This window comes from Somniosus microcephalus, unplaced genomic scaffold (genome assembly GCF_052327205.1).
Source record: "Somniosus microcephalus isolate GS21.2 unplaced genomic scaffold, FLI_Smic_1.0 scaffold46, whole genome shotgun sequence".
NCBI classification, from domain to species: Eukaryota; Metazoa; Chordata; class Chondrichthyes; order Squaliformes; family Somniosidae; genus Somniosus; species Somniosus microcephalus.
The window spans coordinates 281,181-301,683 of record NW_028225233.1 but is presented as its reverse complement, the minus strand read 5'-3'; positions in this window follow the sequence as shown (position 1 = coordinate 301,683).

The window sequence follows — 20,503 nt, the reverse complement described above, 5'->3', positions numbered from 1 at the left end:
TGGTTGAGGGATAAATATTGGCCATGACAACGGGGATAACTCCCCTGCTCTTCTTCAAAATACTGCCATGGGAGCTTTTACATCCACCCGAGAGAGCAGACGGGGCCTCGGTTTAACGTCTCATCTGAAAGACGACACCTCTGACAGTGCAGCACTCCCTCGGCACTGCACTGGAGTGTCAGCCTAGGTTTATGTGCTCGAGTCTCTGGAGTTTTATAAGTATATTAAGGGCAAGAGGATAACCAGGGAAAGGGTAGGGCCCATTAGGGACCAAAGTGGCAATCTGTGTGTAGAGCCAGATGATGTAGGCGGGGTTTTAAATGAATTTTTTGCCTCTGTGTTCACTATGGAGAAAGACGATGCAGACATAGAAATCGGGCAAGGGGACTGTGACATACTTGAACATATTAGCATCGAGAGGGAGGAGGTGCTAGCGGTTTTAGCAGGCCAAAAATGGGATAAATCCCCAGGCCCGGACGAGATGTATCCCAGGCTGCTGTGGGAGGCAAAGGAGGAGATTGCAGGGGCTCTGACACAAATTTTCAGAACCTCTCTGGCCACAGGGGATGTACCAGAGGACCGGAGAACAGCTAATGTAGTACCATTATACAAGAAGGGTAGCAGGGATAAACCAGGGAATTACAGGCCAGTGAGCCTAACATTTGTGGTAGGGAAATTATTGGAAAAAATTCTGAGGGACAAAATTAGTCTCCACTTGGAGAGGCAAGGATTAATCGGGGATAGTCAGCATGGCTTTGTCAAGGGTAAATCATGTCTGACAAATCTGATTGAATTTTTCGAGGGGGTGACTAGGGAGGTGGATGAGGGAAATGCTGTGGATGTGGTTTACATGGACTTCAGTAAAGCTTTTGACAAAGTCCCGCATAGGAGACTGGTCAAGAAGGTAAGAGCCCATGGGATCCAGGGTGCCTTGGCGCGTTGGATCCTAAACTGGCTGAGTGGCAGGAGGCAGAGGGTGATGGTCGAAGGTTGCTTTTGTGACTGGAAGCCTGTGTCCAGTGGGGTACCTCAGGGATCGGTGCTGGGTCCCTTGTTGTTTGTGATCTACATAAATGATTTGGATGAGAATGTAAAAGGGATGATCAGTAAGTTTGCAGATGACACGAAAATTGGTGGGGTGGTAAATTGCAAGGAGGAAAGCCTCAGGCTACAGGACGATATAGACGGGTTGGTCAGTTGGGCGCAAAAGTGGCAAATGGAATTTAACCCTGAAAAGTGCGAGGTGATGCATTTTGGACGGACAAATAAGGCAAGGGAATACACAATGAGTGGTAGGACCCTAGGGAGTACAGAGGGTCAGAGGGACCTTGGTGTACATGTACATAGATCTCTGAAGGCAGTGGAACAGGTAGATAAGGTGGTTAAAAAGGCATATGGGATACTTGCCTTCATTAGCCGAGGCATAGAATATAAGAGCAGGGAGGTTATGATGGAGCTGTACAAAACGCTGGTGAGGCCACAGCTGGAGTACTGTGTGCAGTTCTGGTCGCCTCACTATAGGAAGGATGTGATTGCTTTGGAGAGGGTGCAGAGAAGATTCACCAGGATGTTACCTGGGATGGAGCGCCTCAGCTATGAAGAAAGACTAAACAGGCTGGGGTTGTTTTCCTTGGAGCAAAGAAGGCTGAGGGGGGACCTGATTGAGGTGTACAAAATGATGAGGGGCATAGGTAGGGTAGACAAAGAGGAACTTTTCCCCTTAGTAGGGGGGTCAATAACAAGGGGGCATAGATTCAGAGTAAGGGGCAGGAGATTTAGAGGGGATTTGAGGAGGAACTTTTTCACCCAGAGGGTGGTTGGAATGTGGAACTCAATGCCTAAAAGGGTGGTAGAGGCAGGAACCCTCACAACATTCAAGAAGCATTTGGATGAGCACTTGAAATGCCATTGCATACAAGGCTATGGACCAAATGCTGGAAAATGGGATTAGACAGGACAGGGATGGATGGGCGGCGCAGACACGATGGGCCGAAGGGCCTCTTTCTGTGCTGTAAAACTCTATGACTCTATGACTGGGACTTGAACCCACCACCCTTTGACCCAGAGGCGAGTGTGCTGCCCACTAAGCCACAGATGACAACTTTGGCCCCTTAGAGGTAGAGACAGGAGAAATTATTATGGGGAATAAGGAAATGGCAGAAACGTTAAAACAAATATTTTGTATCTGTCTTCACAGTAGAAGACACAAAAGCATACCAAAGATGGTGGGGAACCGAGGGTTTAATGAGGGTGAGGAACTTAATGTAAAGTACTAGAGAAACTAATGGGACTAAAAGCCGACAAATCCCCTGGACCCGACGGCCTACATCCTAGGGTTCTAAAAGAGGTGGCTGAAGAGATAGTGGATACATTAGTTTTGATCTTCCAAAATTCCCAAGATTCTAGAACGGTCCCAGCAGATTGGAAGGTCGCAAATGTAACACCGCTATTCAAGAAAGGAGGGAGAGAAAAAACAGGGAACGACAGGCCAGTTAGCCTGACATCAGTCGTTGGGAAAATGCTGGAATCCATTGTTACGGAAGTTGTATCAGGGCACTTAGAAAATCATAACATGGTTAGGCTGAGTCAACGTGGTTTTATGAAAGGGAAATCGTGTTTGATAAATTATTAGAGTTATTTGAGGATGTAACTAGCAGGGTATATAAAGGGGAACCAGTGGATGTAGTATATTTGGATTTCCAAAAGGCATTCGATAAGGTGCCACATAAAATATTATTACACAAGATTAGGGCTCACGGGGTTGGGGGTAATACAGTAGCATGGACAGAGGACTGGTTAACAGACATTAAACAGAGAGTAGGGATAAACGGATCTTTTTCAGGTTGGCAGGCTGTAACTAGTGGGGTGCCGCAAGGATCAGTGTTGGGGCCTCAGCTATTTACAATCTATATTAATGACCTAGATAAAGGGACCGACTGGAATCACAGAATCCCCACAGTGCAGATAGAGGCCATTTCGGCCCATCGAGCCTGCACCGACACATATCCCACCCGATCCCCGTAACCCCTACATCAACACATATCCCACCCTATCCCCGTAACCCCACGTATTTAATCCCCCTAACACTAAGGGTCAATTTATCATAGCCAATCAACCTAACCCGCACATCTTTGGACTGTGGGAGGAAACCGGAGCACCCGGAGGAAACCCACGCAAACACGGGGAGAATGTGCAAACTCCACACAGACAGTAAGTGAGTGAGCAGTAAGGTGGCAGATGGAGTATAATGTAGGGAAATGTGAGGTTATTCACTTTGGTAGGAAGAATAGAAAAACAATATTTTTTAAATGGCGAGAAACTTTCAAATGTTGGTGTTCAGAGAGATTTGGGTGTCCTCGTGCAAGAAACACAGAAAGCTAGCATGCAGGTACAGCAAGCAATAAGGAAGGCAAATGGCATGTTGGCCTTTATTGCAAGGGGGTTGGAGTATAAGAGTAAGGAAGTCTTGCTCCAATTGTACAGGGCCTTGGTGAGACCACACCTGGAGTACTGTGCACAGTTTTGGTCTCCTTATCTAAGGAAGGATATACTTGCCTTGGAGGTGGTGCAACGAAGGTTCACTAGATTGATTCCTGGGATGAGAGGGCTGTCCTATGAGGAGAGATTGTGTAGAATGGGCCTATACTCTCTGGAGTTTAGAAGAATGAGAGGTGATCTCATTGAAACATACAAGATTCTGAAGGGGATTGACAGGGTAGATGCTGAGCGGTTGTTTCCCCTGGCTGGAGAGTCTAGAACTAGGGGGCATAGTCTCAGGATAAGGGGTAGGCCATTTAAGGCCGAGATGAGGAGGAATGTCTTCACTCAGAGGGTTGTGAATCTTTGGAATTCTTTGCCCCAAAGGGCTGTGAATGCTGAGTCTTTGAGTACATTCAAGGCTGAGATCGATAGATTTTTGGACTCTAGGGGAATCAAGGGATATGGAGATCAGGTGGGAAAGTGGAGTTGAGGTCGATGATCAGCCATGATCTTACTGAATGGTGGAGCAGGCTGGAGGGGCCGTATGGCCGACTCCTGCTCCTATTTCTTATGTTCTTATGGACTTTCAAAAAGCATTTGATAAAGTACCACATAAGAGACTTACTCGGAAAAGAGAAGCACATGGTATTAAAGGGCTGATGGTAATTTGGGTATATAATTGACTGAGGGATAGGAGACAGTGAGCAGTGCTGAGGGATGTTTTTCTGACAGGAGGGAAGTATGCAGTGGGTCGGGATTAGGACGATTGCTTTTCTTGTTATATATAACTGACCTGGACTTGGGTATAAGTGTACAAGTTTGAAGTTTACAGATGAAACAAAACTTGGCAACGTAGTAAATAGTGAGCATAGTAGTAGCAGACTTCAGAAGGACAGAGACAGACTGAAATGAGCAGACACAAGTCAGATTTAATTAAATGAGGATAAGTGTGAAGTGATGCACTTTGGGAGAAACAACAGGGAGAGGCCGTATAATCTAAATGGGACTATTTTGAGGGGGTGCAAGAGCAGAGGGACCTGGGGGTCCATATTCACAAATCTTTGAAAGTGCCACGGCAAGTTGGTGAGGCGGTTCAGAAAGTGTGTGGGATACTTGGCTTTGTAAATAGTGCCATTGAATACAAAAACAAGGAAGTTACACTAAACCTTTACAAATCACTAGTTAGGAACATAGGAACAGGAGGAGGCCATTCAGCCCCTCGAGCCTGTTCCACCATTCAATGAGATCATGGCTGATCTGTGACCTAACTCCATACACCCGCCTTTGGCCCATATCCCTTAATACCTTTGGTTAACAAAAACCTATCAATCTCAGAATTAAAATTAACAATTGACCTCGCATCAATTGCCGTTTGCAGAAGGAAGTTCCAAACTTCTACCACCCTTTGTGTGTAGATGTGTCTTCTAATTTCACTCCTGAAAGGTCTGGCTCTAATTTTTAGACTATGCCCCTAATCCTAGACTGCCCAACCAGCAGAAACAGTTTCTCTCTATCGACCCTATCTGTTCTTCTTAATATCCTGAAAACTTCAATCAGATCACCCCTTAACCTTCTAAATTCTAGGGACTACAACCCTAATTTGTATAATCGCTCCTCGTAATTTAACCCTTGAAGTCCGGGTATCATTCTGGTAAACCTACGCTGCACTCCCTCCAAGGCCAATATATCCTTCCTAAGGTGTGGTGCCCAGAACTGCTCACAGTGCTCCAGGTGTGGTCTAACCAGGGTTTTGTACAGCTGCAGGGTTTTGGCCTCAGCTGGAGTCTTGTGTACAGTTCTGGGCACCACACTTTAGGAAGGATGTCAAGGCCTTGGAGAGGGTGCAGAGGACGTTGACCAGGATGGTACCATGGATGAGGGACTTCAGTTATGTGGAGAAATTGGAGAAGCTGGGATTGTTCCCCTTAGAGCAGAGAAGGTTAAGAGGAGACCTAATAGAGGTGTTCAAAATGATGAGGGGTTTTGATCGAGCAAGTAGGGAGAAACTTCACTCTGGCAAGTGGGTCGGTAACCAAAGGTCACAGATTTAAAATAGTTGCTAAAAGAACTAGAGGGGAAATGAGGAGAATTGTTTTCACACAGAGGGTTGTTAAGATCTGGAACACACCATCTGAAAGGATGCTGGAATCAGGTTCCACAGGAACTTTCAAACAGTAATTGGACATGTCCTTGAAGAGGACGAGTTTGCAGAGTTCTGGGGATAAAGCTGGGGTTTGGGACTAAATTGGACAGCTCTTTCAAAGAGCCGGCACAGACACGATGGGCCGAATCACCTCCTTCTGTGCTGTTAGATTCTATGATCAGTGTGAAGATGCTGGTGTCCCTTAAGGTTCTTAGAGCTTTTAAAGCTCTTCCCACAGTCAGAACATTTAAAGGGTCTCTCGTCAGTGTGAGCAATCTGGTGTGACAGGAGGGTGGATGACTGAGTGAATCCCTTCCCACACACGGAGCAGGTGAATGGCCTCTCACCAGTGTGGAGGAGCCGATGTCTCTTCAGCTCCCCGGAGCTTTTAAAGATCTTTCCACAGTCAGAACATTTAAAGGGTCTCTCGTCAGTGTGAGCAATCTGGTGTGACAGGAGGGTAGATGACTGAGTGAATCCCTTCCCACACACGGAGCAGGTGAATGGCCTCTCACCAGTGTGGAGGAGCCGATGTCTCTTCAGCTCCCTGGAGCTTTTAAAGATCTTTCCACAGTCAGAACATTTAAAGGGTCTCTCGTCAGTGTGAACTCGCTGATATGCCAGCAGGTTGGATGACTGAGTGAATCCCTTCCCACACACAGAGCAGGTGAACGGCCTCTCCCCAGTGTATAGGTGTTGGTGTCTCTTCAGCTCCCCGGAGCTTTTAAAGATCTTCCCAGTCAGAACATTTAAAGGGGTTCTCTCCAGTGTGAACTCGCTGATGTTCCAGCAGGTGGGATGACTCAGTGAATCCCTTCCCACACATGGAGCAGGTGATCAACCTCTCACCAGTGTGAACTCGCTGGTGTCTCTTCAGCTCCCCGGAGCTTTTAAAGCTTTTCCCACAGTCAGAACAGTTAAATGGTCTCTCATCAGTGTGAACAAGCTGGTGTCTCAGCAGGGTGGAGGACTTCAGGAATCCCTTCCCACATACAGAGCATGTGAACAGACTTTCCACAGTGTGAACAAGCTGGTGTCCCTTCAGATCCCCAGAGCTTTTAAAGCTCTTCCCACAATCAGGACAGTTAAACGGCCTCTCATCAGTGTGAATAAGTTGGTGTCTCTTCAGCTCCCCGGAGCTTTTAAAGCTCTTTCCACAGTTAGAACATTTAAAGGCTCGGTCTTCAGTGTGAACAAGCTGGTGTGTCTGCAGGTTGGATGACTCAGTGAATCCCTTCCCACACACAGAGCAGGGAAATGGCCTCTCCCCAGTGTGGAGGCGCTGGTGTTGCTTGAGCTCCCGGCGGCTTTTAAAACTCTTCCCACACTCAGAACATTTAAAGGGTCTTTCGTTAGTGTGAACTCGCTGGTGTTGCTTCAGATACTGGGGGCTTTTAAAGCTCTTTCCACAGTTAGGACACTGAGATGGTCTCTCATCAGTGTGAACAAGCTGGTGTCCCTTCAGCTCCCCGGGGCTTTTAAAGCTCTTTCCACAGTTAGGACACTGAAATGGTCTCGCATCAGTGTGAACAAGCTGGTGTCTCTTCAGTTCCCCGGGGCTTTTAAAGCTCTTCCCACAGTCAGAACATTTAAATGACCTCTCCCCAGTGTGAACAAGCTGGTGTCCCTTCAGTTCCCCGGAGCTTTTAAAGCTCTTCCCACAGTCAGGACAGTTAAACGGCCTCTCATCAGTGTGAACTCGCTGGTGTCGCAGCAGATCCCCGGGGCTTTTAAAGCTCTTGCCACAGTCAGGACAGTTAAACGGCCTCTCATCTGTGTGAGCTCGCTGGTGTCCCTTCAGATCCTGGGAGCTTTTAAAGCTCTTTCCACAGTTAGGACACTGAAATGGTCTCTCATCAGTGTGAACAAGCTGGTGTCCCTTCAGATCCTGGGGGCTTTTAAAGCTCTTTCCACAGTTAGGACACTGAAATGGTCTCTCATCAGTGTGAACAAGCTGGTGTCCCTTCAGCTCCTGGGGGCTTTTAAAGCTCTTTCCACAGTCAGAACACTGAAATGGTCTCTCATCAGTGTGAACAAGCTGGTGTCCCTTCAGTTCCCCGGGGCTTTTAAAGCTCTTACCACAGTCAGGACAGTTAAAGGGTCTCTCGTCAGTGTGAACTCGCTGGTGTCCCTTCAGATCCCCAGGGCTTTTAAAGCTCTTCCCGCAGTTAGGACAGTTAAAGGGTCTCTCGTCAGTGTGAACTCGCCGGTGTCCCTTCAGATCCCCGGGGCTGTTAAAGCTTTTCCCACAGTCAGAACACTGAAATGGTCTCTCCCCAGTGTGAAGTCGCTGGTGTGTTTGCAGGTGGGATGAACAAACAAATCCCTTTCCACACACGGAGCAGGTGAACGGACTGTCCCCAGGGTGACTGTGCGGATGAACTTCTGACGCAGACGGGGAACTGAATCCATTCCCCCCGTCCCCACCTTTACCAGGTTTCTCCCCGGTGTGACGGTGCACGTGTCTCACCAGGTCAGGCAATTGGCTGAATCTGCGTCCACACACCGAACACGTGTGCGGTTTGTCTGCACTGCGATCGTTGCTTTCTCCTTCCATATGCAAAGGCCAATGATATTCAGGTCCTGATGAATCGAGCGACTCTGTCTGATCTTGACGTGATGTTTGGTCTGCGCTTCCCGCCTGTAACTGCTCCACTTCTATAACCCTGTAAATTGAGATCAGAAAAGGATCAGAGGCAAACTGTTGTTTAATTTTCCCCTTTCCGAACCTAGGGGCAGTGAAGCTGATTTTCAGGCTCCAGCTGCTGCACAGGTTGGTTGAAAGGATCAGCAGTAATGGCGGCTGTAATACCCACAAGCCCCCGAGCTGCAGAAAGCGCTCTGTTGACTCTGAGTCCCGCGCATGCACCTCATGGCCCCCGCACTTTCCCTCCTGCTCCACAATCGCCCATCCCAATCGGTCCACAACGCACATCTCAGCACACAAAACCCCACGGTGCATAGGCAATGGGAAACATTTAAAGGTCGCATGAATGAACTACAGAATTTGTTCATCCCTGTTTGGCATAAAAATATAACAAAAAAGTTGACTCAATCGTGGCTAACAAGGGAAATTAGGGATAGCATAAGATCCAAGGAGAGGACATATAAATTGGCCGGAAAAAGCAGTAAACCTGAGGATTGGGAGCAGTTTAGGATTCAGCAAAGGAGGACCAAGGGATTAATTAAGAGGGGGAAAATAGAGTATGAGAGTAAGCTTGCAGGGAACATAAAAACTGACTGTAAAAGCTTCTATAGATATGTGAAGAGAAAAAGATTGGTGAAGTCAAGCGTAGGTGCCTTGCAATCAGAATCAGGGGAATTTATAATGGGGAACAAAGAAATGGCAGACCAACTAAATACATACTTTGGTTCTGTCTTCACAAAGGAGGATGCAAATAACCTCCCGGAGATGTCCAGGAACATAGGTTCTAATGAGAGGGCGGAACAGAATGAAATCAGTATTTGTAGGAAAATGGTGTTAGGGAAATTGACGGGATTGAAGGCCGATAAATCCCCTGGGCCTGATAATCTACATCCTAGGGTACTTAAGGAAGTGGCCCTAGAAATAGTAGATAAATTGCTGGTCATCTTCCAAAATTCGATAGACCCTGGAACAGTTCCCATGGATTGGAGGGTAGCTAATGTTGCCCCACTATTCAAAAAAGGTGGTAGAGAGAAAACGAGGAATTATAGACCGGTAAGCTTGACATCGCTAGTGGGGAAAATGCTGGAGTCCATTATCAAAGATGTAATAGCAGAGCACTTGGAAAACAGTGACAGGATCGGACAAAGTCAACATGGATTTACAAAAGGTAAATCATGCTTGACTAATCTACTGGAATTTTTTGAGGATGTAACTGGTATAGATAAGGGAGAACCAGTGGATGTGGTATATTTTGACTTTCAGAAGGCCTTCGATAAGGTCCCGCATAAGAGATTAGCGTGTAAAGTTAAGGCACATTGGGTTGGGGGCAAGGTACTGACTTGGATAGAGAACTGGTTGGCAGACAGGAAGCAAAGTGTTGGAATAAACGGGTCTTTTTCCGAGTGGCAGGCAGTGACTAGTGGGGTACCGCAGGGATTGGTCCTAGGACCCCAGCTATTCACAATATATATAAATGATCTAGACGAGGGAACTAGATGTAATATCTCCAAGTTTGCAGATGACACGAAGCTGGGTTGGCGTGTGTGCTGTGAGGAGGATGCCGAGAAACTCCAGTATGATTTGGACAGGTTGGGTGATTGGGCAGATGCATGGCAGATGCAGTATAATGTGGATAAATGCGAGGTTATTCACTTTGGTGGCAAAAACAGGAAGGCAGATTATTATCTGAATGGAAATAGATTGGGAGAAGGGGAAGTGCAACGAGACCTGGGTGTCCTTGTGCACCAGTCGCTGAAGGTAAGCATGCAGGTGCAGCAGGCGGTTAAGAAGGCAAATGGTATGTTGGCCTTCATAATGAGAGGGTTCGAGTACAGCAACAAGAATGTGTTGCTGCAGTTGTACAGGGCCTTGGTGAGACCACACCTTGAGTATTGTGTGCAGTTTTGGTCGCCTTATCTGAGGAAGGATGTTCTTGCCATGGAGGGAGTGCAGCGAAGATTCACCAGGCTGATACCTGGGATGGCAGGAATGACGTACGCGGGGAGATTGGGTCGCTTGGGCTTATACTCGCTGGAGTTTAGAAGAATGAGAGGGGATCTCATTGAAACTTATAAAATTCTAACAGGACTAGACAGACTAGATGCAGGAAGGATGTTCCCGATGGTCAGGGAGTCCAGAACCAGGGGTCACAGTCTAAGGATAAGGGGTAAGCCATTTAGGACAGAGATGAGGAGGAATTACTTCACCCAGAGAGTGGTGAATCTGTGGAATTCTCTACCACAGAAGGCTGTTGAGGCCAATTCATTAAATATATTCAAGAAGTAGTTAGATATATTTCTTAAGGCTAAAGGGATCAAGGGATATGGGAAGAAGGCAGGGACAGGGTACTGAATTTGGATGATCAGTCATGATCTCATTGAATGGCGGAGCAGGCTCGAGGGGCCGAATGGCCTACTTCTGCTCCTATCTTCTATGTTTCTATGAACATCGGGCGCGCATGCGGAGCCGCAACATCTGGTACGCGTGAGCGGCTCAGGTGGGGGCGAATCGGTGTTTCGCCTCAGCCGCCAGGGAGGTGCGCATGCGCAGGACGACCCAACATTCTTCCTGTCAGCAATCACTCCCTCGTTTCTTTAATAAAAACAGAAAATGCTGGAAATACTCAGCAGGTCAGGCAGCATCTGTGGAGAGAGAAACAGAGTTAATGTTTCAGGTCGATGACCCTTCGTCAGAACAGCTTGTTCTTTTGTGTCAGCTGTGGCTCAGTGGGTAGCATTCTCTAGGTGGGAGGGGCTATGAGTGAGCCAGGTGTTACTGGTTGCCTGATTGCAGCTGGGAGTTGCAGGGAGTTTTGTAAAAAGTTGGTGGTGGGTTTTGGGGTTTTGTTTTTAGGTTTTAGGGCCTTTTTGGCCCACTAAAAACAGCCAGATGGCTGCTGAGGGGTCCGGAGTACCGGGCCCCTCAGAGGACAGTGTTCCCGAGAGGAATTTAATTTGGGAAGAAACTGTGGTGGGAAAGGAAAAAAGAAGGCCCAAAGATTTGGGCCGGGACCCCAGGAGGTTTGGTAAAGAAAACACGGTGGTGGTGCAGTGTGAGGATAAGAAGATTCGAGCTTGGGATATTATCCAGGCGGTTCATGAGGACTGTGGCGAGGGAAGCTGCTTTGCCTGCCGACCAAAGCCGAATGTGGGATTTGAGGTGACGGTCAGTGGCCGTGAGGAGGTGGAAAAACAGCTACTCAGTCTGAAAGTTGGTGAGAAATTCTTGGAGGTGACTCTGCTATATTCAGGGGAGGTGGTGGTTTCATTTTTGAACTTGCCACTTTACATCGAAGACGAAGTGCTGAGCAAAAAGTTGGAGTCGTGGGACATTAAAATCTGTTCTGAAATAAAGAGGAGGTACTATCCGGGAACACGGGTAGCAGACGGAACCCGGTATGTAAAGGTGCGGTTCCCAGAGGGGGTGAGGTCTTTGCCGTACAGTATGAAGTTCGAGATACTGGAAGGAGTGCAGTACTTTCGTGTGCTGCACGATAACCAAGTAAAGGTGTGCTATTATTGTCTGGGACATGACCATCTCGTAAGAAACTGTCCAGATTTGTATTGTTACAATTGCGGTGAGTCGGGACATATTGCTCGGAGCTGCAAGGCGGAGAGCTGTGGGGTGTGTCACAAAGGCCCCACCCGCTGTGAGTGTGTGGCAGAAGGGAGCGATATGAGTGATGAGGAAATGGGAGAAGGAGAAGGAGATCAGAGTGGAACAGCCGGAGGAGCGGTGCAGTCGGAGGACACAGCTGGTAAAATAAAGGAGAAAGGACCACAGGAAGAGGCAGAGGATGGCGGAGCGGAGGACGGGATGGAGATGGCGGAAAACACGCCGAGTGCTGTGGAGGGGAACAAAGACAGCAGCGGGCAGCGAGGGTCGAGTGCAGACTTGAGCCTTAGTGTGGTTCGGCTTCCCCTGGGGAGTCTGGTGGCTGCGGGGGGAGAGGAGGCGGGAGCGGGGTGTGTGGTGGATGTGGGTGCTCCGGGGAGAGGCGGGGAGTCGGATATCTTGGTAAGCGGGAGGGGGCAGGACGGGGAGAGGGAGCAAGAGGCAGGAGCCTTAAAGGGACAGCAGGATGGGATCGGCGAGATAGAGACGTCAGAAGGGAACAATTTAGGTGCACCATTGTCCCATGGAGAGGGAACAGGGTGCAAGGGTCAGAGGTGGAGATGTGGTCGAAGGGAGCGGCACAGTGGGAGAAACTGCGACAGCAGGAAGACTCTCTATGGGAGATGAAGTATCTGACGGGGAGCAGGATTATGTATCTGACGGGGAGCAGGCACAGGGGGTTGCAGAAGAGCTTGAGTGTGAGGAATTAGAGGGGAACAGAGACATGGAAGTCGGGGGTGGGGTGGCATCATGTGGAAAGGGAAAGGTTAGTGAGGGGCAGAAGGAGGGAGGAAGGGCAGCTCCTGGGCCCAAACTTAATGCAAGGAAGAGGCTGAAACAGCAAGGAAAGTTTAAACATGAGGGGAAAAAGAGTCGGAGGCTGCAGGAAAAAGCAACAGCTGCCCGAGAAGTTGGGAAGGAGCATGTGAGGAGGGAAGAGCCAGAGATTAAATGATGGGGAGATTATCAGGCATACTTCCCTTCTTTGGAGCCATGATTACATTGGTCTCGATTAATGTGAACGGACTGAGGGGTGAGAAGAAATTGCAGCAGTTGTTGCAGGTTTTAAAGGTACGGACTTGTGTCTTCAAGAAACCTTTTGGGATGAGGATATCCTAGAAAGAGTTCAGAAGGTTTGGAAAGGAGAGGTATTTGCAAGTTGTGCAAACAATAACCGTAGAGGGGTGGCTGTTTTGGTGAGTCTGTCCATAAAAGAGAACGTTGCCTTGATGGATAAGGACGCTGAGGGGAGATTTTTACGGCTAAGGGTAAAAATGGAGGGTTTTAATTGCGATCTCTTTAATATCTATGCACCGAACGACCATTGCAAGCATCGCAAGTTTTTTCGGGGGTTATTCACTGAAGCGGCAGAGGTGGAAAATCCTTGTATAGTGGGGGATTTTAATGTATTTTTATCTTGGATGGACATTTCAGCCCAGATGACCTTTAAGGATGATAACTCCAGAGGGATGATTGTAAAAATGATGGCAAATTTAAATTTGAGAGACTTATGGAGGGACCAGAAGCCCATAAAAAGGGAGTTCTCCAGATCAGGTTGGGTGGGTGATGTTTTAAAACAGAGCCGAATAGATTTTGTGTTAATGCGGGAAGGGTTAAGTTCGGAGGTGATGGAGATTTATTATAAAAAAGTATTTTTTAGTGATCACTCAGCTTTGGTTCTTAGAATTAGGAACAACAGAGTTAAGATTGGTTCAGGGGTGTGGATTTTAAACAATCAATACCTGAAAGAAATTGCTTATAAAGAAGGGATTATAAATATAATAAAGAATGCTCGGAAGGAACCTTTGCTCTTGAAAGAAAGAAGAGTTTGGTGGGATAATTTCAAATATGAGGTAAAAGATTTTTCGGTACGTTATGGGAAAAAGAGGGCGGCAGCTAACCGGCATCGAGAAGAGAATATAAACAAAAAGTTTACGGATGTCTGTAAAGCAGTTGACGGAGGAGATAAGGGAGCAGAGACTAAGTTCCGGGTGCTAAAGGAAGAGTGGGAATTATTGCAAGCTGAAATAACTTTTCAAGAAAAATATATTCCACTGAGGAAAAATGGGAGTAAAAGAAAAGACAGCCATCCGTGGATAAGTAAAATAATAAAGGATAGTATCCGACTGAAAACAAGGGCATACAAAGTAGCCAAATCTACTTGGAGGATAGAAGATTGGGAAGCATTTAAAAGCCAACAAAGAATAACTAAAAGATTAATTAAGAAGGGGAAGATAGATTATGAAAGTAAACTAGCAAAAAATATAAAAACAGATAGCAAGAGTTTCTACAGCTATATAAAAAGAAAAAGGGTGGCTAAAGTGAACGTTGGTCCCTTAGAGGATGAGACCGGGAAACTAGTGGTGGGGAACATGGAGATGGCAAAGACGCTGAACAAATATTTTGTATCAGTCTTTACAGTAGAGGACACTAAAAATATCCCAACACTGGACAAACAGGGGGCAATGGGGGGGGGGGGGGGAGGAGCTGAACACGATTAAAATCACTAAGGAGGTGGTACTCGGTAAAATAATGGGACTTAAGACGGATAAATCCCTCGGACCTGATGGCCTACATCCTAGGGTCTTGAGAGAAGTAGCGGTAGGGATTGTGGATGCATTGGAGATTATTTTCCAAAACTCCCTGGACTCAGGAAAGGTCCCGGCAGATTGGAAAACTGCTAATGTAACACCCTTATTTAAGAAGGGAAGTAGACAAAAAGCTGGAAACTATAGGCCAGTTAGCCTAACATCTGTGGTAGGTAAAATGTTGGAGTCCATTATTAAGGAAACAGTAACAGAGCATTTAAGGTTTTGAGATTTAAGGTGGTCATGGAAAAAGACAAAGACGGCCCGGAAATAAGGGTTCTAAATTGGGGGAAGGCCGATTTTAATATGATAAGGCAGGATCTGGCCAAAGTGGACTGGGAGCAGCTGCTTGTAGGAAAATCCACATCAAAACAGTGGGAGACTTTCAGAAGGGAAATAGAGAGAGTACAACGCCAACATGTTCCTGTAAAGGTCAAGGGTGGGACCAACAAGCAAAGGGAACCTTGGATGACAAGGGATATACAAAAATGCATCAGAAATAAAAGGGGGGCTTTTGGCAGTTACAAAAGACTAAAGATGGAAGAAGCCCTAGAGGAGTATAAAAAGTGCAGGGGCATACTTAAAAAATAAATTAGGAGGGCGAGGAGGGGCCATGAAATAACACTGGCGAGCAAAATAAAGGAAAATCCTAAGATGTTTTATAAGTATATTAAGGGCAAGAGGATAACCAGGGATAGGGTAGGGCCCATTAGGGACCAAAGTGGCAGTCTGTGTGTAGAGCCAGAGGATGTAGGCGGGGTTTTAAATGAATTTTTTGCATCTGTGTTCACTATGGAGAAAGACGATGCAGACATAGAAATCGGGCAAGGGGACTGTGACATACTTGAACATATTAGCATCGAGAAGGAGGAGGTGCTAGCGGTTTTAGCAGGCCAAAAAGTGGATAAATCCCCAGGCCCGGACGAGATGTATCCCAGGCTGCTGTGGGAGGCAAAGGAGGAGATTGCAGGGGCTCTGACACAAATTTTCAGAACCTCTCTGGCCACAGGGGATGTACCAGAGGACTGGAGAACAGCTAATGTAGTACCATTATTCAAGAAGGGTAGCAGGGATAAACCAGGGAATTACAGGCCAGTGAGTCTAACATCTGTGGTGGGGAAATTATTGGAAAAAATTCTGAGGGACAAAATTAATCTCCACTTGGAGAGGCAAGGATTAATCGGGGATAGTCAGCATGGCTTTGTCAAGGGTAAATCATGTCTGACAAATCTGATTGAATTTTTCGAGGGGGTGACTACGGGGGTGGATGAGGGAAATGCTGTGGATGTGGTTTACATGGACTTCAGTAAAGCTTTTGACAAAGTCCCGCATAGGAGACTGGTCAAGAAGGTAAGAGCCCATGGGATCCAGGGTGCCTTGGCGCGTTGGATCCTAAACTGGCTGAGTGGCAGGAGGCAGAGGGTGATGGTCGAAGGTTGCTTTTGTGACTGGAAGCCTGTGTCCAGTGGGGTACCTCAGGGATCGGTGCTGGGTCCCTTGTTGTTTGTGATCTACATAAATGATTTGGATGAGAATGTAAAAGGTATGATCAGTAAGTTCGCAGATGACACGAAAATTGGTGGGGTGGTAAATTGCGAGGAGGAAAGCCTCAGGCTACAGGACGATATAAACGGGTTGGTCAGATGGGCGGAAAAGTGGCAAATGGAATTTAACCCTAAAAAGTGCGAGGTGATGCATTTTGGACGGACAAATAAGGCAAGGGAATACACAATGAGTGGTAGGACCCTAGGAAGTACAGAGGGTCAGGGGGACCTTGGTGTACATGTACATAGATCCCTGAAGGCAGCGGAGCAGGTAGATAAGGTGGTTAAAAAGGCATATGGGATACTTGCCTTCATTAGCCGAGGCATAGAATATAAGAGCAGGGAGGTTATGATGGAGCTGTACAAAACGCTGGTGAGGCCACAGCTGGAGTACTGTGTGCAGTTCTGGTCGCCTCACTATAGGAAGGATGTGATTGCTTTGGAGAGGGTGCAGAGAAGGTTCACCAGGATGTTACCTGGGATGGAGCGCCTCAGCTATGAAGAGAGGCGGGACAGGCTGGGGTTGTTTTCCTTGGAGCAGAGAAGGCTGAGGGGGGACCTGATTGAGGTGTACAAAATGATGAGGGGCATAGATAGGGTAGATAAAGAGGAACTTTTCCCCTTAGTGGGGGGGTCAATAACTAGGGGGCATAGATTCAGGGTAAGGGGCAGGAGATTTAGAGGGGATTTGAGGAGGAACTTCTTCACCCAGAGGGTGGTTGGAATGTGGAATTCAATGCCTGAAAGGGTGGTAGAGGCAGGAACCCTCACAACATTCAAGAAGCATTTGGATGAGCACTTGAAATGCCATTGCATACAAGGCTATGGACCAAATGCTGGAAAATGGGATTAGACTGGACAGGGATGGATGGGCGGCGCAGACACGATGGGCCGAAGGGCCTCTTTCTGTGCTGTAAAACTCTATGACTCTATGACTATGACTCATTTGGATAAACATAATGGCCCAGAAATTGGTGTCGGGGGCTTCCCGCGGGTACAAGCCCCCGACCTACACTTACCTAGCACGCCAGCAGTTGAGGCCTGGGCCTGCGTGGATTTCCTGTCAGTGGCCCGGTCCAGCTCCCGGCGCGCTGTGCTTGTGTGTCCCAGGGGCGTAGTTAGTGCGATGCGTTGGCTGGGATCACGTGAGCCATGGGCAGCCAATCGGAGGAGGGAAAAGCCCATTCATGAGATTGACAGAAAGACCTGTCAAACTCATGAAAACTCCGGCCCCCAAAACAGTACTTAACCTTCAAATAGTTTTTTTTTTAAATAACACTTTTTAAATAAACTATAAATAACATTAAATAACTATTTTAAACAATAATTTAAATTTTTGAAAAAAATAATTTTATAAAAAAACGGGGCTAAAAATACACTTACCTTACTTTAAAGTATTTCAAAATAATAAACCTGTGGAAAAAATGTTCTATTTTAATTAATTGACCTCTTACCTTTTAAAATGAAGTCCTTACACCTGGTTTTTAAATGTGTAAAATGTTGAGGCCTTCACGCACGGAAAAACCTGTAAAAAAAAGGAAGTTCAACGCGCCGCGCAGACTCCCGCGCGCACGCATTCGACCTCTGAACCCCTTCGTTCAGAGGATCGGAAATGCCGGTTTCCCGCGCATGCAAGAAACCGGCACTTCCATCGGGTCTACGCGTGAGTACTCCGTGCGTACTCACGCGTTGGGACCCGAATTTCTGGGCCATTTTAATAGGACAGAGTCAGCATGGTTTTATGAAGGGGAAGTCATGTTTGACTAAATTGCTCGAATTCTTTGAGGACGTAACAAACAGGGTGGATAAAGGGGAACCAGTGGATGTGGTGTATTTGGACTTCCAAAAGGCATTTGACAAGGTGCCACACAAAAGATTACTGATCAAGATAAAAAATCATGGGATTGGGGGTAATATACTGGCATGGGTGGAAGATTGGCTATCTAACAGAAAACAAAGAGTTGGGATAAATGGTTCATTCTCAGACTGGCAATCAGTAACTAGTGGTGTTCCACAGGAGTCAGTGCTGGGACCCCAACTCTTTACAATCTATATTAATGATTTGGGGGAAGGGACCGAGTGCAACATATCCAAGTTTGCCGACGATACAAAGATGGGAGGGAAAGCAGTGAGTGAGGAGGACATAAAAAACCTGCAAAAGGACATAGACAGGCTAAGTGAGTGGGCAGAGATTTGGCAGATGGAATATAATATTGGAAAGTGTGAGGTTATGCACTTTGGCAGAAAAAATCAAAGAGCAAGTTATTATCTAAATAGAGGGAAACTGCAAAGTGCTACAGTACAAAGGGATCTGGGGGTCCTGGTGCATGAAACACAAAAAGTTAGTATGCAGGTGCAGCAGGTGATCAGGAAGGCCAATGGAATCTTGGCTTTTATTGCAAGGGGGATGGAGTATAAAAACAGGGAAGTCTTGCTGCAGTTATACAGGGTACTGGTGAGGCCACACCTGGAATACTGTGTGCAGTTTTGGTTTCCATATTTAAGAAAAGATATACAGGAAACTTTGTGCTATCCGGAGGTTGTATGTCCGGCAACTTCGAGCTAACGGCAGAAATCAGCAGCCGTTTTTGTTAGTTTTTTTTTCTTCCCCTAGCATTTTTTTTTAACAGCCAGGCTCTGGAAAGAGTCTCTGTAACTTAGCAACAGCTTCAGAGATGCTTCCAAGGTACGGGCCGAGTGTTGACAAGCTGTTGCTAAGCAACAGTCTTTGTTGTCAGATACTGAGATGAAAAGCTCCGTATCTGATAACATTGACGCTGGTCTATCCGGAAGTTTTGAGGCAACGGCAGCAGCTCGGTCCCGTGGGTGCCGGATAGCACAAAGTTTCCTGTACTTGCTCTCGAGGTGGTTCAGACAAGGTTCACTCGGTTGATTCTGGAGATGAGGGGGTTGACGTATGAGGAAAGGTTGAGTAGATTGGGCCTCTACTCATTGGAGTTTAGAAGAATGAGAGGCGATCTTATCGAAACATATAAGGTTGTGAGGGGGCTTGATCGGGTGGATGCGGTGAGGATGTTTCCACTGATGGATGAGACTAGAACTAGGGGGCATAATCTTAGAATAAGGGGCTGCCCTTTCAAAACTGAGATGAGGAGAAACTTCTTCACTCAGAGGGTGGTGAATCTATGGAATTTGCTACCCCAGAGAGCTGTGGAAGCTGCAACATTAAATAGATTTAAAACAGAGATAGACAGTTTCCTAGCAGATAAGGGAATTAGGGGTTACGGGGAGCGGGCAGGGAAGTGGACGTGAGTCTAGGTTCAGATCAGCCATGATCCTATTGAATGGCGGAGCAGGCCCGAGGGGCCGTATGGCTGCTCCTGCTCCTACTTCTTATGTTCTTATGTTCTTATAAATGCAAGGGGGCCATTCTCCGTGCAAAGGCTAGAGATGCATTGGAGGGCGAAAGATGCACTAAATATTTTCTAGAGCAAGAAAAGCTGCGACAGAGATTATCGTTAATTGAAGAGTTGAAGATCATTCATGAAAGTGGGGAGATTTTAGAGGCGGCTAGCAGCTTTTATCAAGAGTTATATACTAAAGAAGACATTTCCAATTTGGCGATGGAGAAGGTTACTGCTTTTATTGAAGAGGGTTTAAAGGAGGGTGAGAGAAGCATGTGTGACAAAGAAGTAGGATTAGCGGAAATAAAAGTAGCAATAAGTGGAATGAAGTGGGGGGGGGGAAAGCCCAGGGTCCGATGGACTAAGTGCAGAATTTTATAAAGAATTTTGTGAGATTTTAACTCTTAGAAGTTTTTAAGGAAATTAAAATTGAGGGAAGCCTGGCCCCATCTATGAGGAAAGGGATCATAAGCTTAGCTTATATAAAAATAAAGGGGATAGACGGGATCTGAAGAATTGGAGGCCCATCACATTATTAAATGTGGATTATAAGATCTTGGCGAAGGTTATGGCAAATCATTTGAAGGAGGTGTTACCGCAGATAGTTTGGCCTCTCAGTCCTATGGAGTCATAGGCCGGGACATCGCAGACTCTGTGGTCTCAATCCGAGATGCGATAGAGCTCATGGAAGAGAGTGGGAGGGAGGCTTATGTATTAAAGATAGATCAAGAGAAAGCCTTTGATAGGGTCTCTCATGAGTTTTTATTGAAGGTTTTGGAAGCATTTGGTTTCAAGGAAAATTTAATTCAGTGGATAAGGATTTTTTATTCAAACATATTTAGCTGTGTTAAATGTAATGGTTTTTTATCCAAGTATTTTCCGATACAGAGATCAGTGAGACAGGGTTGTCCCCTGTCCCCATTGTTGTACACATTGGTAGCAGAACCATTAGGTTACATGATGCGAAAGAAACAAGGTGTAGTTGGGATTGTGGTTCCCAGTTCTGGGCTGGTGTCGGTGATACACCAATATGCAGATGACACAACCTTAACATTGAGAAATGGGGAGTCAGTGAGGAAAGCTATGGATGTCGTGGAGGAATATTGTAGAGCTTCAGGAGC